At 51.0% G+C, this 13,830-nt stretch overlaps 1 protein-coding gene across 1 annotated transcript in view; it reads left to right on the top strand.

Annotated features, from left to right (window-relative positions):
• Nucleotides 1-13,830, top strand: part of LOC109888372 (vacuolar protein sorting-associated protein 13B-like) — a 300,473-nt gene that overhangs the window by 28,077 nt on the left and 258,566 nt on the right.

Here is a 13,830-nt window from a genome sequence, read left to right as displayed (position 1 = left end):
CCTCTCCTCTCCTCCCCAGCCCAGACCTCCTCTCCCCTCCCCTCCTCTCCTCTCCTCTCCCCTCTCCTCGCCAGCCCAGACCTCCTCTCCTCTCCTCCCCAGCCCTCCTTCTCTCCCCTCCCCTCTCCTCCCCAGCCCAGACCTCCTCTCCTCCCCTCTCCTCCCCAGCCCAGCCCTCCTCCTCTCCCCTCCCCTCTCCTCCCCAGCCCAGACCTCCTCCTCTCCTCTCCCCTCTCCTCCCCAGCCCAGACCTCCTCTCCTCTCCTCCCCTCCTCATCCCCTCCTCTGCTTGCTGATCAGACGGCTTCATGGTGAGGAATCTCTGTAAGCCATTTGCTCTCTGCAAGCTGCCGAATCAAAGGCAAGATTTCCGGACGGCATTTGAACAGAGATTATCCAGTTTGTGCGATCTGATTACAAACTGCCACAGCCTGCTGTATTTTACTAGCTCCCAGCTTCACAGAGGAGAACAGGGACAGTCAGCTTCACAGAGGAGAACAGGGACAGTCAGCTTCACAGAGGAGAACAGGGACAGTCAGCTTCACAGAGGAGAACACAGTCAGCTTCACAGAGGAGGAGAACACAGTCAGCTTCACAGAGGAGAACACAGTCAGTCAGCTTCACAGAGGAGAACAGGGACAGTCAGTCAGTTTCACAGAGGAGGAGAACACGGACAATCACTCAGTTTCACAGAGGAGGAGAACACGGACAGTCAGCTTCACAGAGGAGAACACAGTCAGCTTCACAGAGGAGAACACAGTCAGTCAGCTTCACAGAGGAGAACAGGGACAGTCAGCTTCACAGAGGAGAACACAGTCAGTCAGCTTCACAGAGGAGAACAGGGACAGTCAGCTTCACAGAGGAGAACACAGTCAGTCAGCTTCACAGAGGAGAACAGGGACGGTCAGCTTCACAGAGGAGAACAGGGACAGTCAGTCAGCTTCACAGAGGAGAACACAGACAGTCAGTCAGTTTCACAGAGGAGAACAGGGACAGTCAGCTTCACAGAGGAGAACACGGACAGTCAGTCAGTTTCACAGAGGAGAACAGGGACAGTCAGCTTCACAGAGAAGAACAGGGACAGTCAGCTTCACAGAGGAGAACAGGGACAGTCAGCTTCACAGAGGAGAACAGGGACAGTCAGTCAGCTTCACAGAGGAGAACAGGGACAGTCAGTCAGCTTCACAGAGGAGAACAGGGACAGTCAGCTTCACAGAGGAGAACACGGACAGTCAGTCAGTTTCACAGAGGAGAACAGGGACAGTCAGTAACACAATGACTGTCTGACACCAGTGGCCCCGCCCCCATCAGGAAATGTAATGCTCCGTCAATAGGAAGACAGCAGGAGAAAACACAGTCTAGGACTGCTTCCTACATAGCACCCTATTCCCAGTTTAGCGCACTACTTTAGACCAGACGGACGTCGGTACCAAAATGTACACACACTCACTACTACTACTACTGTAAGCCGCTGTGTATAAGAGCATCTGCTAAATGACTAAATGGTAAATTGATAGCCTAGAAACAGTGTGGTTGGGCCTGACAGACAGGAGGGAGGGAGAGAAGCAGCACTTAACCCCAGCCAGGCTCATACACAATATCTCTGGTCTCTGGTTGGGTAATCACTGGGTTGTGGGTGGAACTCCTGGGTGGGAAACCACAGCTTGGTAGAATGGAAGCATCCATTCAGAAGAGCTTCTGGTACGAACCCAACGGCAGGCAGACAAGCAGGGTAGTTGAAGGTTTACAAACCGTACTACTGTTTTAAACTCGTTTTAAGCCCTTTTTAAAAAAACAGGGAGTATATTTCATTCGTTCATCAGGACCATCCACTACATTTATAAACAGCTTATAGAAAACAACATTTTGTTGAGTTGGAGGAAGTAGTATAGAAGAATAGAGTCTAGTGGAATAACACAGCGAGGGGTTTAAAAAGCTTTTCAGTGAACCAGCGTCCTGGCTGACATTATTATCCATGATTTAGAAGCAGGGAGGTTGTGTGTAACGGAGGGAGAGAGAGAGGCACTACAAATAGTTTGAGAGGAGAGGAGAGCCAGAGGAGAGGAGAGCCAGAGGAGAGGAGAGCCAGAGGAGAGGAGAGCCAGAGGAGAGGAGAGCCAGAGGAGAGGAGAGCCAGAGGAGAGCCAGAGGAGAGGAGAGGAGAGCCAGAGGAGAGGAGAGCCAGAGGAGAGGAGAGGAGAGCCAGAGGAGAGGAGAGGAGAGCCAGAGGAGAGGAGAGGAGAGCCAGAGGAGAGGAGAGGAGAGCCAGAGGAGAGGAGAGGAGAGCCAGAGGAGAGGAGAGGAGAGCGAGAGGAGAGGAGAGGAGAGGAGAGGAGAGGAGAGGAGAGGAGAGGAGAGGAGAGGAGAGGAGAGGAGAGGAGGAGAGGAGAGGAGAGGAGAGGAGAGGAGAGGAGAGGAGAGGAGAGGAGAGGAGAGGTAGGGCTGAAGGAGAGGACAGGAGAGGACAGGAGAGGAGAGGAGAGGAGAGCCAGAGGAGAGCCAGAGGAGAGGAGAGCCAGAGGAGAGCCAGAGGAGAGGAGAGCCTCAGCGTGAGGTGTGAGGGAGGAAGCTGTGTTTATATGGAGGCTGAGTCCTCAGGTAAACCTGTCTGAAACACACACACACACACACACGAACACACACACACACACACGAACACACGAACACACACACACACACACATACACACGCACAAACACGCACACACACACACACACACACAAACACACGAACACACACACACACGGCTGTATATTTATACAGCAACCTCATTGGGTAAGAATGAGAGTTGACTTCAGGGCGAGGGGCCTCTGTTAGTACAACAGTACTACTCTGGGAGTACTCTGTTAGTACTACAGTACTCCTCTGTTAGTACTACAGTACTATTCCTCTGGGGGTACTCTGTTGGTACTACGGTACTCCTCTGTTAGTACTACAGTACTATTCCTCTGGGGGTACTCTGTTAGTACTACAAGTACTCCTCTGTTAGTACTACAGTACTATTCCTCTGGGGGTACTCTGTTAGTACTACAGTACTCCTCTGGGGGTCCTCTGTTAGTACTACAGTACTCCTCTGTTAGTACAGTACTACTCCTCTGTGGGTACTCTGTTAGTACTACAGTATTCCTCTGGGGGTACTCTGTTAGTACTACAGTATTCCTCTGGGGGTCCTCTGTTAGTACTACAGTATTCCTCTGGGGGTCCTCTGTTAGTACTACAGTACTCCTCTGGGGTCCTCTGTTAGTACTACAGTATTCCTCTGGGGGTCCTCTGTTAGTACTACAGTATTCCCCTGGGGGTCCTCTGTTAGTACTACAGTACTCCTCTGTGGGTCCTCTGTTAGTACTACAGTACTCCTCTTAATACTACAGTACTCCTCTGTTAGTACAGTACTACTCCTCTGGGGGTCCTCTGTTAGTACTACAGTATTCCTCTGGGGGTCCTCTGTTAGTACTACAGTACTCCTCTGGGGGTCCTCTGTTAGTACTACAGTATTCCTCTGGGGGTCCTCTGTTAGTACAGTACTACTCCTCTGGGGGTCCTCTGTTAGTACTACAGTATTCCTCTGGGGGTCCTCTGTTAGTACTACAGTATTCCTCTGGGGGTCCTCTGTTAGTACAGTACTACTCCTCTGGGGGTCCTCTGTTAGTACTACAGTATTCCTCTGGGGGTCCTTTGTTAGTACTACAGTACCCCTCTGGGGGTCCTTTCTCTGCTGTTAAGGTTTGTAGTCTAGACTGTTGAAGTTCATTAGACCTCTTTTCCATTCATAATATCTGCCCGTTTGTCAGACTGTTCTATACAAAACAACGTAGTGATGCACCGTCTGTGGTGGTATTGTATGTTGTCCATCATCGTCTGTGGTGGTATTGTGTGTTGTCCTGTTCATCGTCTGTGGTGGTATTGTGTGTTGTCCTGGTCATCGTCTGTGGTGGTATTGTATGTTGTCCTGTTCATCGTCTGTGGTGGTATTGTATGTTGTCCTGTTCATGGTCTGTGGTGGTATTGTATGTTGTCCTGGTCATCGTCTGTGGTGGTATTGTGTGTTGTCCTGTTCATCGTCTGTGGTGGTATTGTATGTTGTCCTGGTCATCGTCTGTGGTGGTATTGTGTGTTGTCCTGGTCATCGTCTGTGGTGGTATTGTGTGTTGTCCTGTTCATCGTCTGTGGTGGTATTGTATGTTGTCCTGTTCATCGTCTGTGGTGGTATTGTGTGTTGTCCTGTTCATCGTCTGTGGTGGTATTGTGTGTTGTCCTGTTCATCGTCTGTGGTGGTATTGTGTGTTGTCCATCATCGTCTGTGGTGGTATTGTGTGTTGTCCTGGTCATCGTCTGTGGTGGTATTGTGTGTTGATTGTGTGTTGTCCTGTTCATCGTCTGTGGTGGTATTGTATGTTGTCCATCATCGTCTGTGGTGGTATTGTGTGTTGTCCTGTTCATCGTCTGTGGTGGTATTGTGTGTTGTCCTGGTCATCGTCTGTGGTGGTATTGTGTGTTGTCCTGTTCATCGTCTGTGGTGGTATTGTGTGTTGTCCTGGTCATCGTCTGTGGTGGTATTGTGTGTTGTCCTGTTCATCGTCTGTGGTGGTATTGTGTGTTGTCCTGGTCATCGTCTGTGGTGGTATTGTGTGTTGTCCTGGTCATCGTCTGTGGTGGTATTGTGTGTTGTCTTGGTCATCGTCTGTGGTGGTATTGTGTGTTGTCCTGGTCATCGTCTGTGGTGGTATTGTGTGTTGTCCTGGTCATCGTCTGTGGTGGTATTGTGTGTTGTCCTGGTCATCGTCTGTGGTGGTATTGTATGTTGTCCTGTTCATCGTCTGTGGTGGTATTGTGTGTTGTCCATCATCGTCTGTGGTGGTATTGTGTGTTGTCCATCATCGTCTGTGGTGGTATTGTGTGTTGTCCTGTTCATCGTCTGTGGTGGTATTGTATGTTGTCCTGTTCATCGTCTGTGGTGGTATTGTGTGTTGTCCTGTTCATCGTCTGTGGTGGTATTGTGTGTTGTCCTGGTCATCGTCTGTGGTGGTATTGTGTGTTGTCCTGGTCATCGTCTGTGGTGGTATTGTGTGTTGTCCTGTTCATCGTCTGTGGTGGTATTGTGTGTTGTCCTGTTCATCGTCTGTGGTGGTATTGTGGCGAAGTGTGTCTTTTAGTTCTCCGGTAAAGCCTCGGTGAGAGGAGGGGTTTTCAGTAAGCCGCTGTTGTTGATGGAGCTGGGCTCCTAGTGGTCAGACTTACAGCAGGCTGTGGTTATGGTTACTGCTCTCCTCAGACAGGAAGTGGAGGGGGGGGGATAAACCCTCAGCTTCCTGCAGTCAGTGAGTCAGGCCACTGAAGTGGTGATCAATACGTGGTGTACAGGATGCTCCTCTCTACAGACTAATCCCTCTTCAGAGGCCCTCCGGACAGCAGGCTGCTATTCATTCCATTACTGCAGTCTGCAGATTACAGAGAGTTAAGGGAATCTGCATTGGTTTAGGGTTTAGGGTTAAGGGTTGAGGGCATTCCATTGGGTTTAGGGTTTAGGGTTAAGGGCCTTCCATTGGGTTTAGGGTTAAGGGCCTTCCATTGGGTTTAGGGTTAAGGGCCTTCCATTGGGGTTAGGGTTTAGGGCCTTCCATTGGGGTTAGGGTTTAGGGCCTTCCATTGGGTTTAGGGTTAAGGGCCTTCCATTGGGTTTAGGGTTAAGGGCCTTCCATTGGGTTTAGGGTTAAGGGCCTTCCATTGGGTTAAGGGCCTTCCATTGGGTTAAGGGCCTTCCATTGGGTTGAAGGCCTTCCATTGGGTTGAGGGCCTTCCATTGGGTTGAGGGCCTTCCATTGGGGTTAGGGTTGAGGGCCTTCCATTGGGTTTAGGGTTGAGGGCCATCCATTGGGTTTAGGGTTGAGGGCCTTCCATTGGGTTAAGGGCCTTCCATTGGGGTTAGGGTTGAGGGCCTTCCATTGGGTTTAGGGTTTAGGGTTAAGGGCCTTCCATTGGGTTTAGGGTTAAGGGCCTTCCAGTGGGTTTAGGGTTAATGGCCTTCCATTGGGTTTAGGGTTAAGGGCCTTCCATTGGGTTTAGGGCCTTCCATTGGGGTTAGGGTTTAGGGCCTTCCATTGGGGTTAGGGCCTTCCATTGGGTTTAAGGTTGAGGGCCTTCCATTGGGTTTAGGGTTAAGGGCCTTCCAGTGGGTTTAGGGCCTTCCATTGGGTTAATGGCCTTCCACTGGGTTTAGGGTTAAGGGCCTTCCATTGGGTTTAGGTAGGTTAAGGGCCTTCCATTGGGTTTAGGGTTAAGGGCCTTCATTGGGTTTAGGGTTAAGGGCCTTCCATTGGGGTTAGGGTTAAGGGCCTTCCATTGGGGTTAGGGTTAAGGGCCTTCTATTGGGGTTAGGGTTAAGGGCCTTCCATTGGGGTTAGGGTTAAGGGCCTTCCATTGGGGTTAGGGTTAAGGGCCTTCCATTGGGGTTAGGGTTAAGGGCCTTCCATTGGGGTTAGGGTTAAGGGCCTTCCATTGGGTTAAGGGCCTTCCATTGGGGTTAGGGGCCTTCCACTGGGTTTAGGGTTCTTCCACTGGGTTTAGGGTTAAGGGCCTTCCATTAGGTTTAGGGTTAAGGGCCTTCCATTGGGTTTAGGGTTAAGGATATTCCATTGGGGTTAGGGCCTTCCATTGGGTTTAGGGTTGAGGGCCTTCCATTGGGTTGAGGGTTGAGGGCCTTCCATTGGGTTTAGGGTTGAGGGCCTTCCATTGGGTTTAGGGTTGAGGGCCTTCCATTGGGTTTAGGGTTGAGGGCCTTCCATTGGGGTTAGGGTTAAGGGCCTTCCATTGGGGTTAGGGTTAAGGGCCTTCCATTGGGGTTAGGGTTAAGGGCCTTCCATTGGGGTTAGGGTTAAGGGCCTTCCATTGGGGTTAGGGTTAAGGGCCTTCCATTGGGGTTAGGGTTAAGGGCCTTCCATTGGGGTTAGGGTTAAGGGCCTTCCATTGGGTTAAGGGCCTTCCATTGGGGTTAGGGCCTTCCATTGGGTTTAAGGTTGAGGGCCTTCCATTGGGTTTAGGGTTAAGGGCCTTCCAGTGGGTTTAGGGCCTTCCATTGGGTTAATGGCCTTCCACTGGGTTTAGGGTTAAGGGCCTTCCATTGGGTTTAGGGTTAAGGGCCTTCCATTGGGTTTAGGGTTAAGGGCCTTCCATTGGGTTTAGGGTTAAGGGCCTTCCATTGGGGTTAGGGTTAAGGGCCTTCCATTGGGGTTAGGGTTAAGGGCCTTCCATTGGGGTTAGGGTTAAGGGCCTTCCATTGGGGTTAGGGTTAAGGGCCTTCCATTGGGGTTAGGGGTTAAGGGCCTTCCATTGGGGTTAGGGGTTAAGGCCTTCCATTGGGGTTAGGGTTAAAGGGCCTTCCATGGGTTATGTTAGGGCCTTCCATTGGGGTTAGGGTTAAGGGCCTTCCATGGGGTTAGGGTTAAGGGCCTTCCATTGGGGTTAGGGGCCTTCACTGGGTTTAGGGTTCTTCCACTGGGTTTAGGGTTAAGGGCCTTCCATTAGTTAGGGTTAAGGGCCTTCCATTGGGTTTAGGGTTAAGGATATTCCATTGGGGTTAGGGCCTTCCATTGGGTTTAGGGTTGAGGGCCTTCCATTGGGTTGAGGGTTGAGGGCCTTCCATTGGGTTTTAGGGTTGAGGGCCTTCCATTGGGTTGAGGGTTGAGGGCCTTCCATTGGGTTTAGGGTTGAGGGCCTTCCATTGGGTTTAGGGTTGAGGGCCTTCCATTGGGGTAGGGTTAAGGGCCTTCCATTGGGGTTAGGGTTAAGGGCCTTCCATTGGGGTTAGGGTTAAGGGCCTTCCATTGGGTTAAGGGCCTTCCATTGGGGTTAGGGGCCTTCCACTGGGTTTAGGGTTCTTCCACTGGGTTTAGGGTTAAGGGCCTTCCATTAGGTTTAGGGTTAAGGGCCTTCCATTGGGTTTAGGGTTAAGGATATTCCATTGGGGTTAGGGCCTTCCATTGGGTTTAGGGTTGAGGGCCTTCCATTGGGTTGAGGGTTGAGGGCCTTCCATTGGGTTTAGGGTTGAGGGCCTTCCATTGGGTTGAGGGTTGAGGGCCTTCCATTGGGTTGAGGGTTGAGGGCCTTCCATTGGGTTTAGGGTTGAGGGCCTTCCATTGGGTTTAGGGTTAAGGGCCTTCCATTGGGGTTAGGGTTAAGGGCCTTCCATTGGGGTTAGGGTTAAGGGCCTTCCATTGGGGTTAGGGTTAAGGGCCTTCCATTGGGGTTAGGGTTAAGGGCCTTCCATTGGGGTTAGGGTTAAGGGCCTTCCATTGGGTTAAGGGCCTTCCATTGGGGTTAGGGCCTTCCATTGGGTTTAAGGTTGAGGGCCTTCCATTGGGTTTAGGGTTAAGGGCCTTCCAGTGGGTTTAGGGCCTTCCATTGGGTTAATGGCCTTCCACTGGTTTAGGGTTAAGGGCCTTCCACTGGGTTTAGGGTTAAGGGCCTTCCACTGGGTTTAGGGTTAAGGGCCTTCCATTGGGTTTAGGGTTAAGGGCCTTCCATTGGGTTTAGGGTTAAGGGCCTTCCATTGGGGTTAGGGTTAAGGGCCTTCCATTGGGGTTAGGGTTAAGGGCCTTCCATTGGGGTTAGGGTTAAGGGCCTTCCATTGGGGTTAGGGTTAAGGGCCTTCCATTGGGGTTAGGGTTAAGGGCCTTCCATTGGGGTTAGGGTTAAGGGCCTTCCATTGGGGTTAGGGTTAAGGGCCTTCCATTGGGTTAAGGGCCTTCCATTGGGGTTAGGGGCCTTCCACTGGGTTTAGGGTTCTTCCACTGGGTTTAGGGTTAAGGGCCTTCCATTAGGTTTAGGGTTAAGGGCCTTCCATTGGGTTTAGGGTTAAGGATATTCCATTGGGGTTAGGGCCTTCCATTGGGTTGAGGGTTGAGGGCCTTCCATTGGGTTGAGGGTTGAGGGCCTTCCATTGGGTTTAGGGTTGAGGGCCTTCCATTGGGTTGAGGGTTGAGGGCCTTCCATTGGGTTTAGGGTTGAGGGCCTTCCATTGGGTTTAGGGTTGAGGGCCTTCCATTGGGGTTAGGGTTAAGGGCCTTCCATTGGGGTTAGGGTTAAGGGCCTTCCATTGGGGTTAGGGTTAAGGGCCTTCCATTGGGTTAAGGGCCTTCCATTGGGGTTAGGGGCCTTCCACTGGGTTTAGGGTTCTTCCACTGGGTTTAGGGTTAAGGGCCTTCCATTAGGTTTAGGGTTAAGGGCCTTCCATTGGGTTTAGGGTTAAGGATATTCCATTGGGGTTAGGGCCTTCCATTGGGTTTAGGGTTGAGGGCCTTCCATTGGGTTGAGGGTTGAGGGCCTTCCATTGGGTTTAGGGTTGAGGGCCTTCCATTGGGTTGAGGGTTGAGGGCCTTCCATTGGGTTGAGGGTTGAGGGCCTTCCATTGGGTTTAGGGTTGAGGGCCTTCCATTGGGTTTAGGGTTAAGGGCCTTCCATTGGGGTTAGGGTTAAGGGCCTTCCATTGGGGTTAGGGTTAAGGGCCTTCCATTGGGGTTAGGGTTAGGGCCTTCCATTGGGGTTAGGGTTAAGGGCCTTCCATTGGGTTAAGGGCCTTCCATTGGGGTTAGGGCCTTCCATTGGGTTTAAGGTTGAGGGCCTTCCATTGGGTTTAGGGTTAAGGGCCTTCCAGTGGGTTTAGGGCCTTCCATTGGGTTAATGTCCTTCCACTGGGTTTAGGGTTAAGGGCCTTCCACTGGGTTTAGGGTTAAGGGCCTTCCACTGGGTTTAGGGTTAAGGCCTTCCATTGGGTTTAGGGTTAAGGGCCTTCCATTGGGTTTAGGGTTAAGGGCCTTCCATTGGGGTTAGGGTTAAGGGCCTTCCATTGGGGTTAGGGTTAAGGGCCTTCCATTGGGGTTAGGGTTAAGGGCCTTCCATTGGGGTTAGGGTTAAGGGCCTTCCATTGGGGTTAGGGTTAAGGGCCTTCCATTGGGGTTAGGGTTAAGGGCCTTCCATTGGGTTAAGGGCCTTCCATTGGGGTTAGGGGCCTTCCACTGGGTTTAGGGTTCTTCCACTGGGTTTAGGGTTAAGGGCCTTCCATTAGGTTTAGGGTTAAGGGCCTTCCATTGGGTTTAGGGTTAAGGATATTCCATTGGGGTTAGGGCCTTCCATTGGGTTTAGGGTTGAGGGCCTTCCATTGGGTTGAGGGTTGAGGGCCTTCCATTGGGTTAGGGTTGAGGGCCTTCCATTGGGTTTAGGGTTGAGGGCCTTCCATTGGGGTTAGGGTTAAGGGCCTTCCATTGGGGTTAGGGTTAAGGGCCTTCCATTGGGGTTAGGGTTAAGGGCCTTCCATTGGGGTTAGGGTTAGGGTTAAGGGCCTTCCATTGGGGTTAGGGTTAAGGGCCTTCCATTGGGTTAAGGGCCTTCCATTGGGTTAGGGGCCTTCCACTGGGTTTAGGGTTCTTCCACTGGGTTTAGGGTTAAGGGCCTTCCATTAGGTTTAGGGTTAAGGGCCTTCCATTGGGTTTAGGGTTAAGGATATTCCATTGGGGTTAGGGCCTTCCATTGGGTTTAGGGTTGAGGGCCTTCCATTGGGTTGAGGGTTGAGGGCCTTCCATTGGGTTTAGGGTTGAGGGCCTTCCATTGGGTTTAGGGTTGAGGGCCTTCCATTGGGTTTAGGGTTGAGGGCCTTCCATTGGGTTTAGGGTTGAGGGCCTTCCATGGGTTTAGGGTTAAGGGCCTTCCATTGGGTTTAGGGTTAAGGGCCTTCCATTGGGTTTAGGGTTAAGGATATTCCATTGGGGTTAGGGCCTTCCATTGGGTTGAGGGTTGAGGGCCTTCCATTGGGGTTGAGGGTTGAGGGCCTTCCATTGGGTTGAGGGTTGAGGGCCTTCCATTGGGTTTAGGGCCTTCCATTGGGTTTAGGGTTAAGGGCCATCCATTGGGTTTAGGGTTGAGGGCCTTCCATTGGGTTAAGGGCCTTCCATTGGGTTTAGGGTTAAGGGCCTTCCGTTGGGTTTAGGGTTAAGGGCCTTCCGTTGGGTTAGGGTTAAGGGCCTTCCGTTGGGGTTAGGGTTGAGGGCCTTCCATTGGGGTTAGGGTTGAGGGCCTTCCATTGGGTTTAGGGTTGAGGGCATTCCATTGGGGTTAAGGGCCTTCCATTGGGTTTAGGGTTAAGGGCCTTCCTTTGGGTTTAGGGTCTTCCATTGGGTTTAGGGTTAAGGTCCTTCCTTTGGGTTTAGGGTTAAGGGCCTTCCATTGGGTTTAGGGTTAAGGGCCTTCCATTGGGTTTAGGGTTGAGGGCCTTCCATTGGGTTTAGGGTTGAGGGCCTTCCATTGGGTTTAGGGGTCCTACAATGGGTTTAGGGGTCCTACATTGGGTTTAGGGGTCTGACATTGGGTTTAGGGGTCCTACATTGGGTTTAGGGGTCCGACATTGGGTTTAGGGGTCCTACATTGGGTTTAGGTTTAGGGGTCCTACATTGGGTTTAGGTTTAGGGGTCTGACATTGGGTTTAGTTTTAGGGGTCTGACATTGGGTTTAGGTTTAGGGGTCCGACATTGGGTTTAGGTTTAGGGGTCCTACATTGGGTTTAGGTTTAGGGGTCCTACATTGGGTTTAGGTCGGGGGTCCTACATTGGGTTTAGGTTGGGGAGCTGACATTGGGTTTAGGTCGGGGAGCTGACATTGGGTTTAGGGGTCTGACATTGGGTTTAGGTCTGGGAGCTGACATTGGGTTTAGGTCGGAGAGCTGACATTGGGTTTAGGTCGGCGAGCTGGGTTTAGGTTGGGGAGCTGACAAGCCGAAGAACACCATCACAACCGTGAAGCACGGGGGTGGCAGCATCATGTTGTGGTGGTGCTTTGCTGCTGGAGGGACTGGTGCACTTCACAAAATAGATGGCATCATGAGGAAAAATTATGTGGATATATTGGAGCAACATCTCAAGACATCAGTCAGGAAGTTAAAGCTTGGTTGCAAATGGGTCTTTCAAATGGATAATCACCCCAAGCATACTTCCATAGTTGTGGAAACATGGCTTAAAGACAACAAAGTCAGGGTATTGGAGTGGCCGTCACAAAGCCCTGTCCTCAATCCCATAGAAACGTAGGTGAGAGCATAGAGGCCTACAAACCTGACTCAGTTCCACCACCTCTGTCAGGAGGTCTAGGAACCCACTGTTCCTAGACCAGTTAACCCACTGTTCCTAGACCAGTTAACCCACTGTTCCTAGACCAGTTAACCCACTGTTCCTAGACCAGTTAACCCACTGTTCCTAGACCAGTTAACCCACTGTTCCTAGACCAGTTAACCCACTGTTCCTAGGCCGTCATTGAAAATAAGAATTTGTTCTTAACTGACTTGCCTGGTTAAATAAAGGTTTTAAAAAATTTAAAATAATTCTCTCTCCTATTATTCTGACATTTCACATTCTTAAAATAAAGTGGTGATCCTAACTGACCTAAAACTGGGAATTTTTACTAGGATTAAATGTCAGGAATTGTGGAGAAACTGAGTTTAAATGTATTTGGTTAAGGTGTATGTAAACTTCCGACTTAACAACTGTCTGTCCGGGAAACCAGCCCCATATATGTTGGATGTGATTAATAATGGTCTAGTTCTGTGAAGGGAACACTTGAAGAGAGAGTCCAGTTGAAGTCTGTGTAGAAGTGTCTCAGTGAAAAAATCCTATGGTTGTATGACACTGTGTTCCTCATACCGTGGGTGGTCTGTATGTCCCAGGCTGAGTGGTAGCTGAGTGGTAGCTCCCTCTGACCCCGGAGTCATTATAGCAGGGATGACTGACCATATAAGGCAGGACATTTTGATTGGATTCTTTTCTAACCAATAAAAAACCCCGGTGGTGCTCGTAGGGAAAGTCCCAGTGCTACTTGATTCAGGCTAAAACACAGATGGTTTTTTTCTTCCACTATATTGTACTGAATTTATTTTATGTTCTCTGAATGTAGAGGGATTTTCTTCTCAAATTAAGCTTTCCTGTCCTTGGCTCGTTGATATATTGCTTTTTAGTAAAGAGTCAGGATCCACTTCGCCTCAGAGGGGGAGGGAGAGGGGGAGGGACTGCGTGTGTTATCGAATAGGTAGGTTTTGGGGATGATATGGGGTCGGGGGATGATATGGGGTTGGGGTGGTTGGTATGGGGTAGGGGGATGATATGGGGTCGGGGATGATATGGGGTAGGGGGATGATATGGGGTCGGGGATGATATGGGGTCGGGGATGATATGGGGTAGGGGGATGATATGGGGTCGGGGATGATATGGGGTCGGGGGATGATATTGGGTAGGGGGATGATATGGGGTAAGGTGGTGGTATGGGGTAGGGGGGATGATATGGGGTAAGGGTGGTGGTATGGGGTAGGGGGATGATATGGGTAGGGGGATGATATGGGGTAAGGGTGGTGGTATGGGGTAGGGGGATGATATGGGGTAAGGGTGGTGGTATGGGGTAGGGGGGATGATATGGGGTAGGGGGATGATATGGGGTAAGGGTGGTGGTATGGGGTAGGGGGATGATATGGGGTAGGAGATGATATGGGGTAGGGGGATGATATGGGGTAAGGGTGGTAATATGGGGTCGGGGGATGATATGGGGTAGGGGATGATATGGGGTAGGGGTGGTAGTAGGGGTGGTAGTAGGGGGTGGTAGTAGGGGGTGCTAGTAGAGGTGGTGGTAGGGATGGTAGTAGGGCTGGTGGTATGGGGCATGTGTAGGGGTGGTGGTATGGGGCTGGGGTGGTGGTATGGGGCTGGGGTGGTGGTATGGGTGATGTGTAGGGGTGGTGGTATGGGTGATGTGTAGGGATGGTGGTATGGGTGTTGGTATGGGTGATGTGTAGGGGTGGTGGTATGG

This window comes from Oncorhynchus kisutch, unplaced genomic scaffold, assembly GCF_002021735.2.
Source record: "Oncorhynchus kisutch isolate 150728-3 unplaced genomic scaffold, Okis_V2 Okis02a-Okis13b_hom, whole genome shotgun sequence".
In the NCBI taxonomy this organism is placed as follows: Eukaryota; Metazoa; Chordata; class Actinopteri; order Salmoniformes; family Salmonidae; genus Oncorhynchus; species Oncorhynchus kisutch.
Note: the sequence above shows the minus strand (reverse complement) of the source record. Positions and strands in the feature narration are given on the sequence as shown.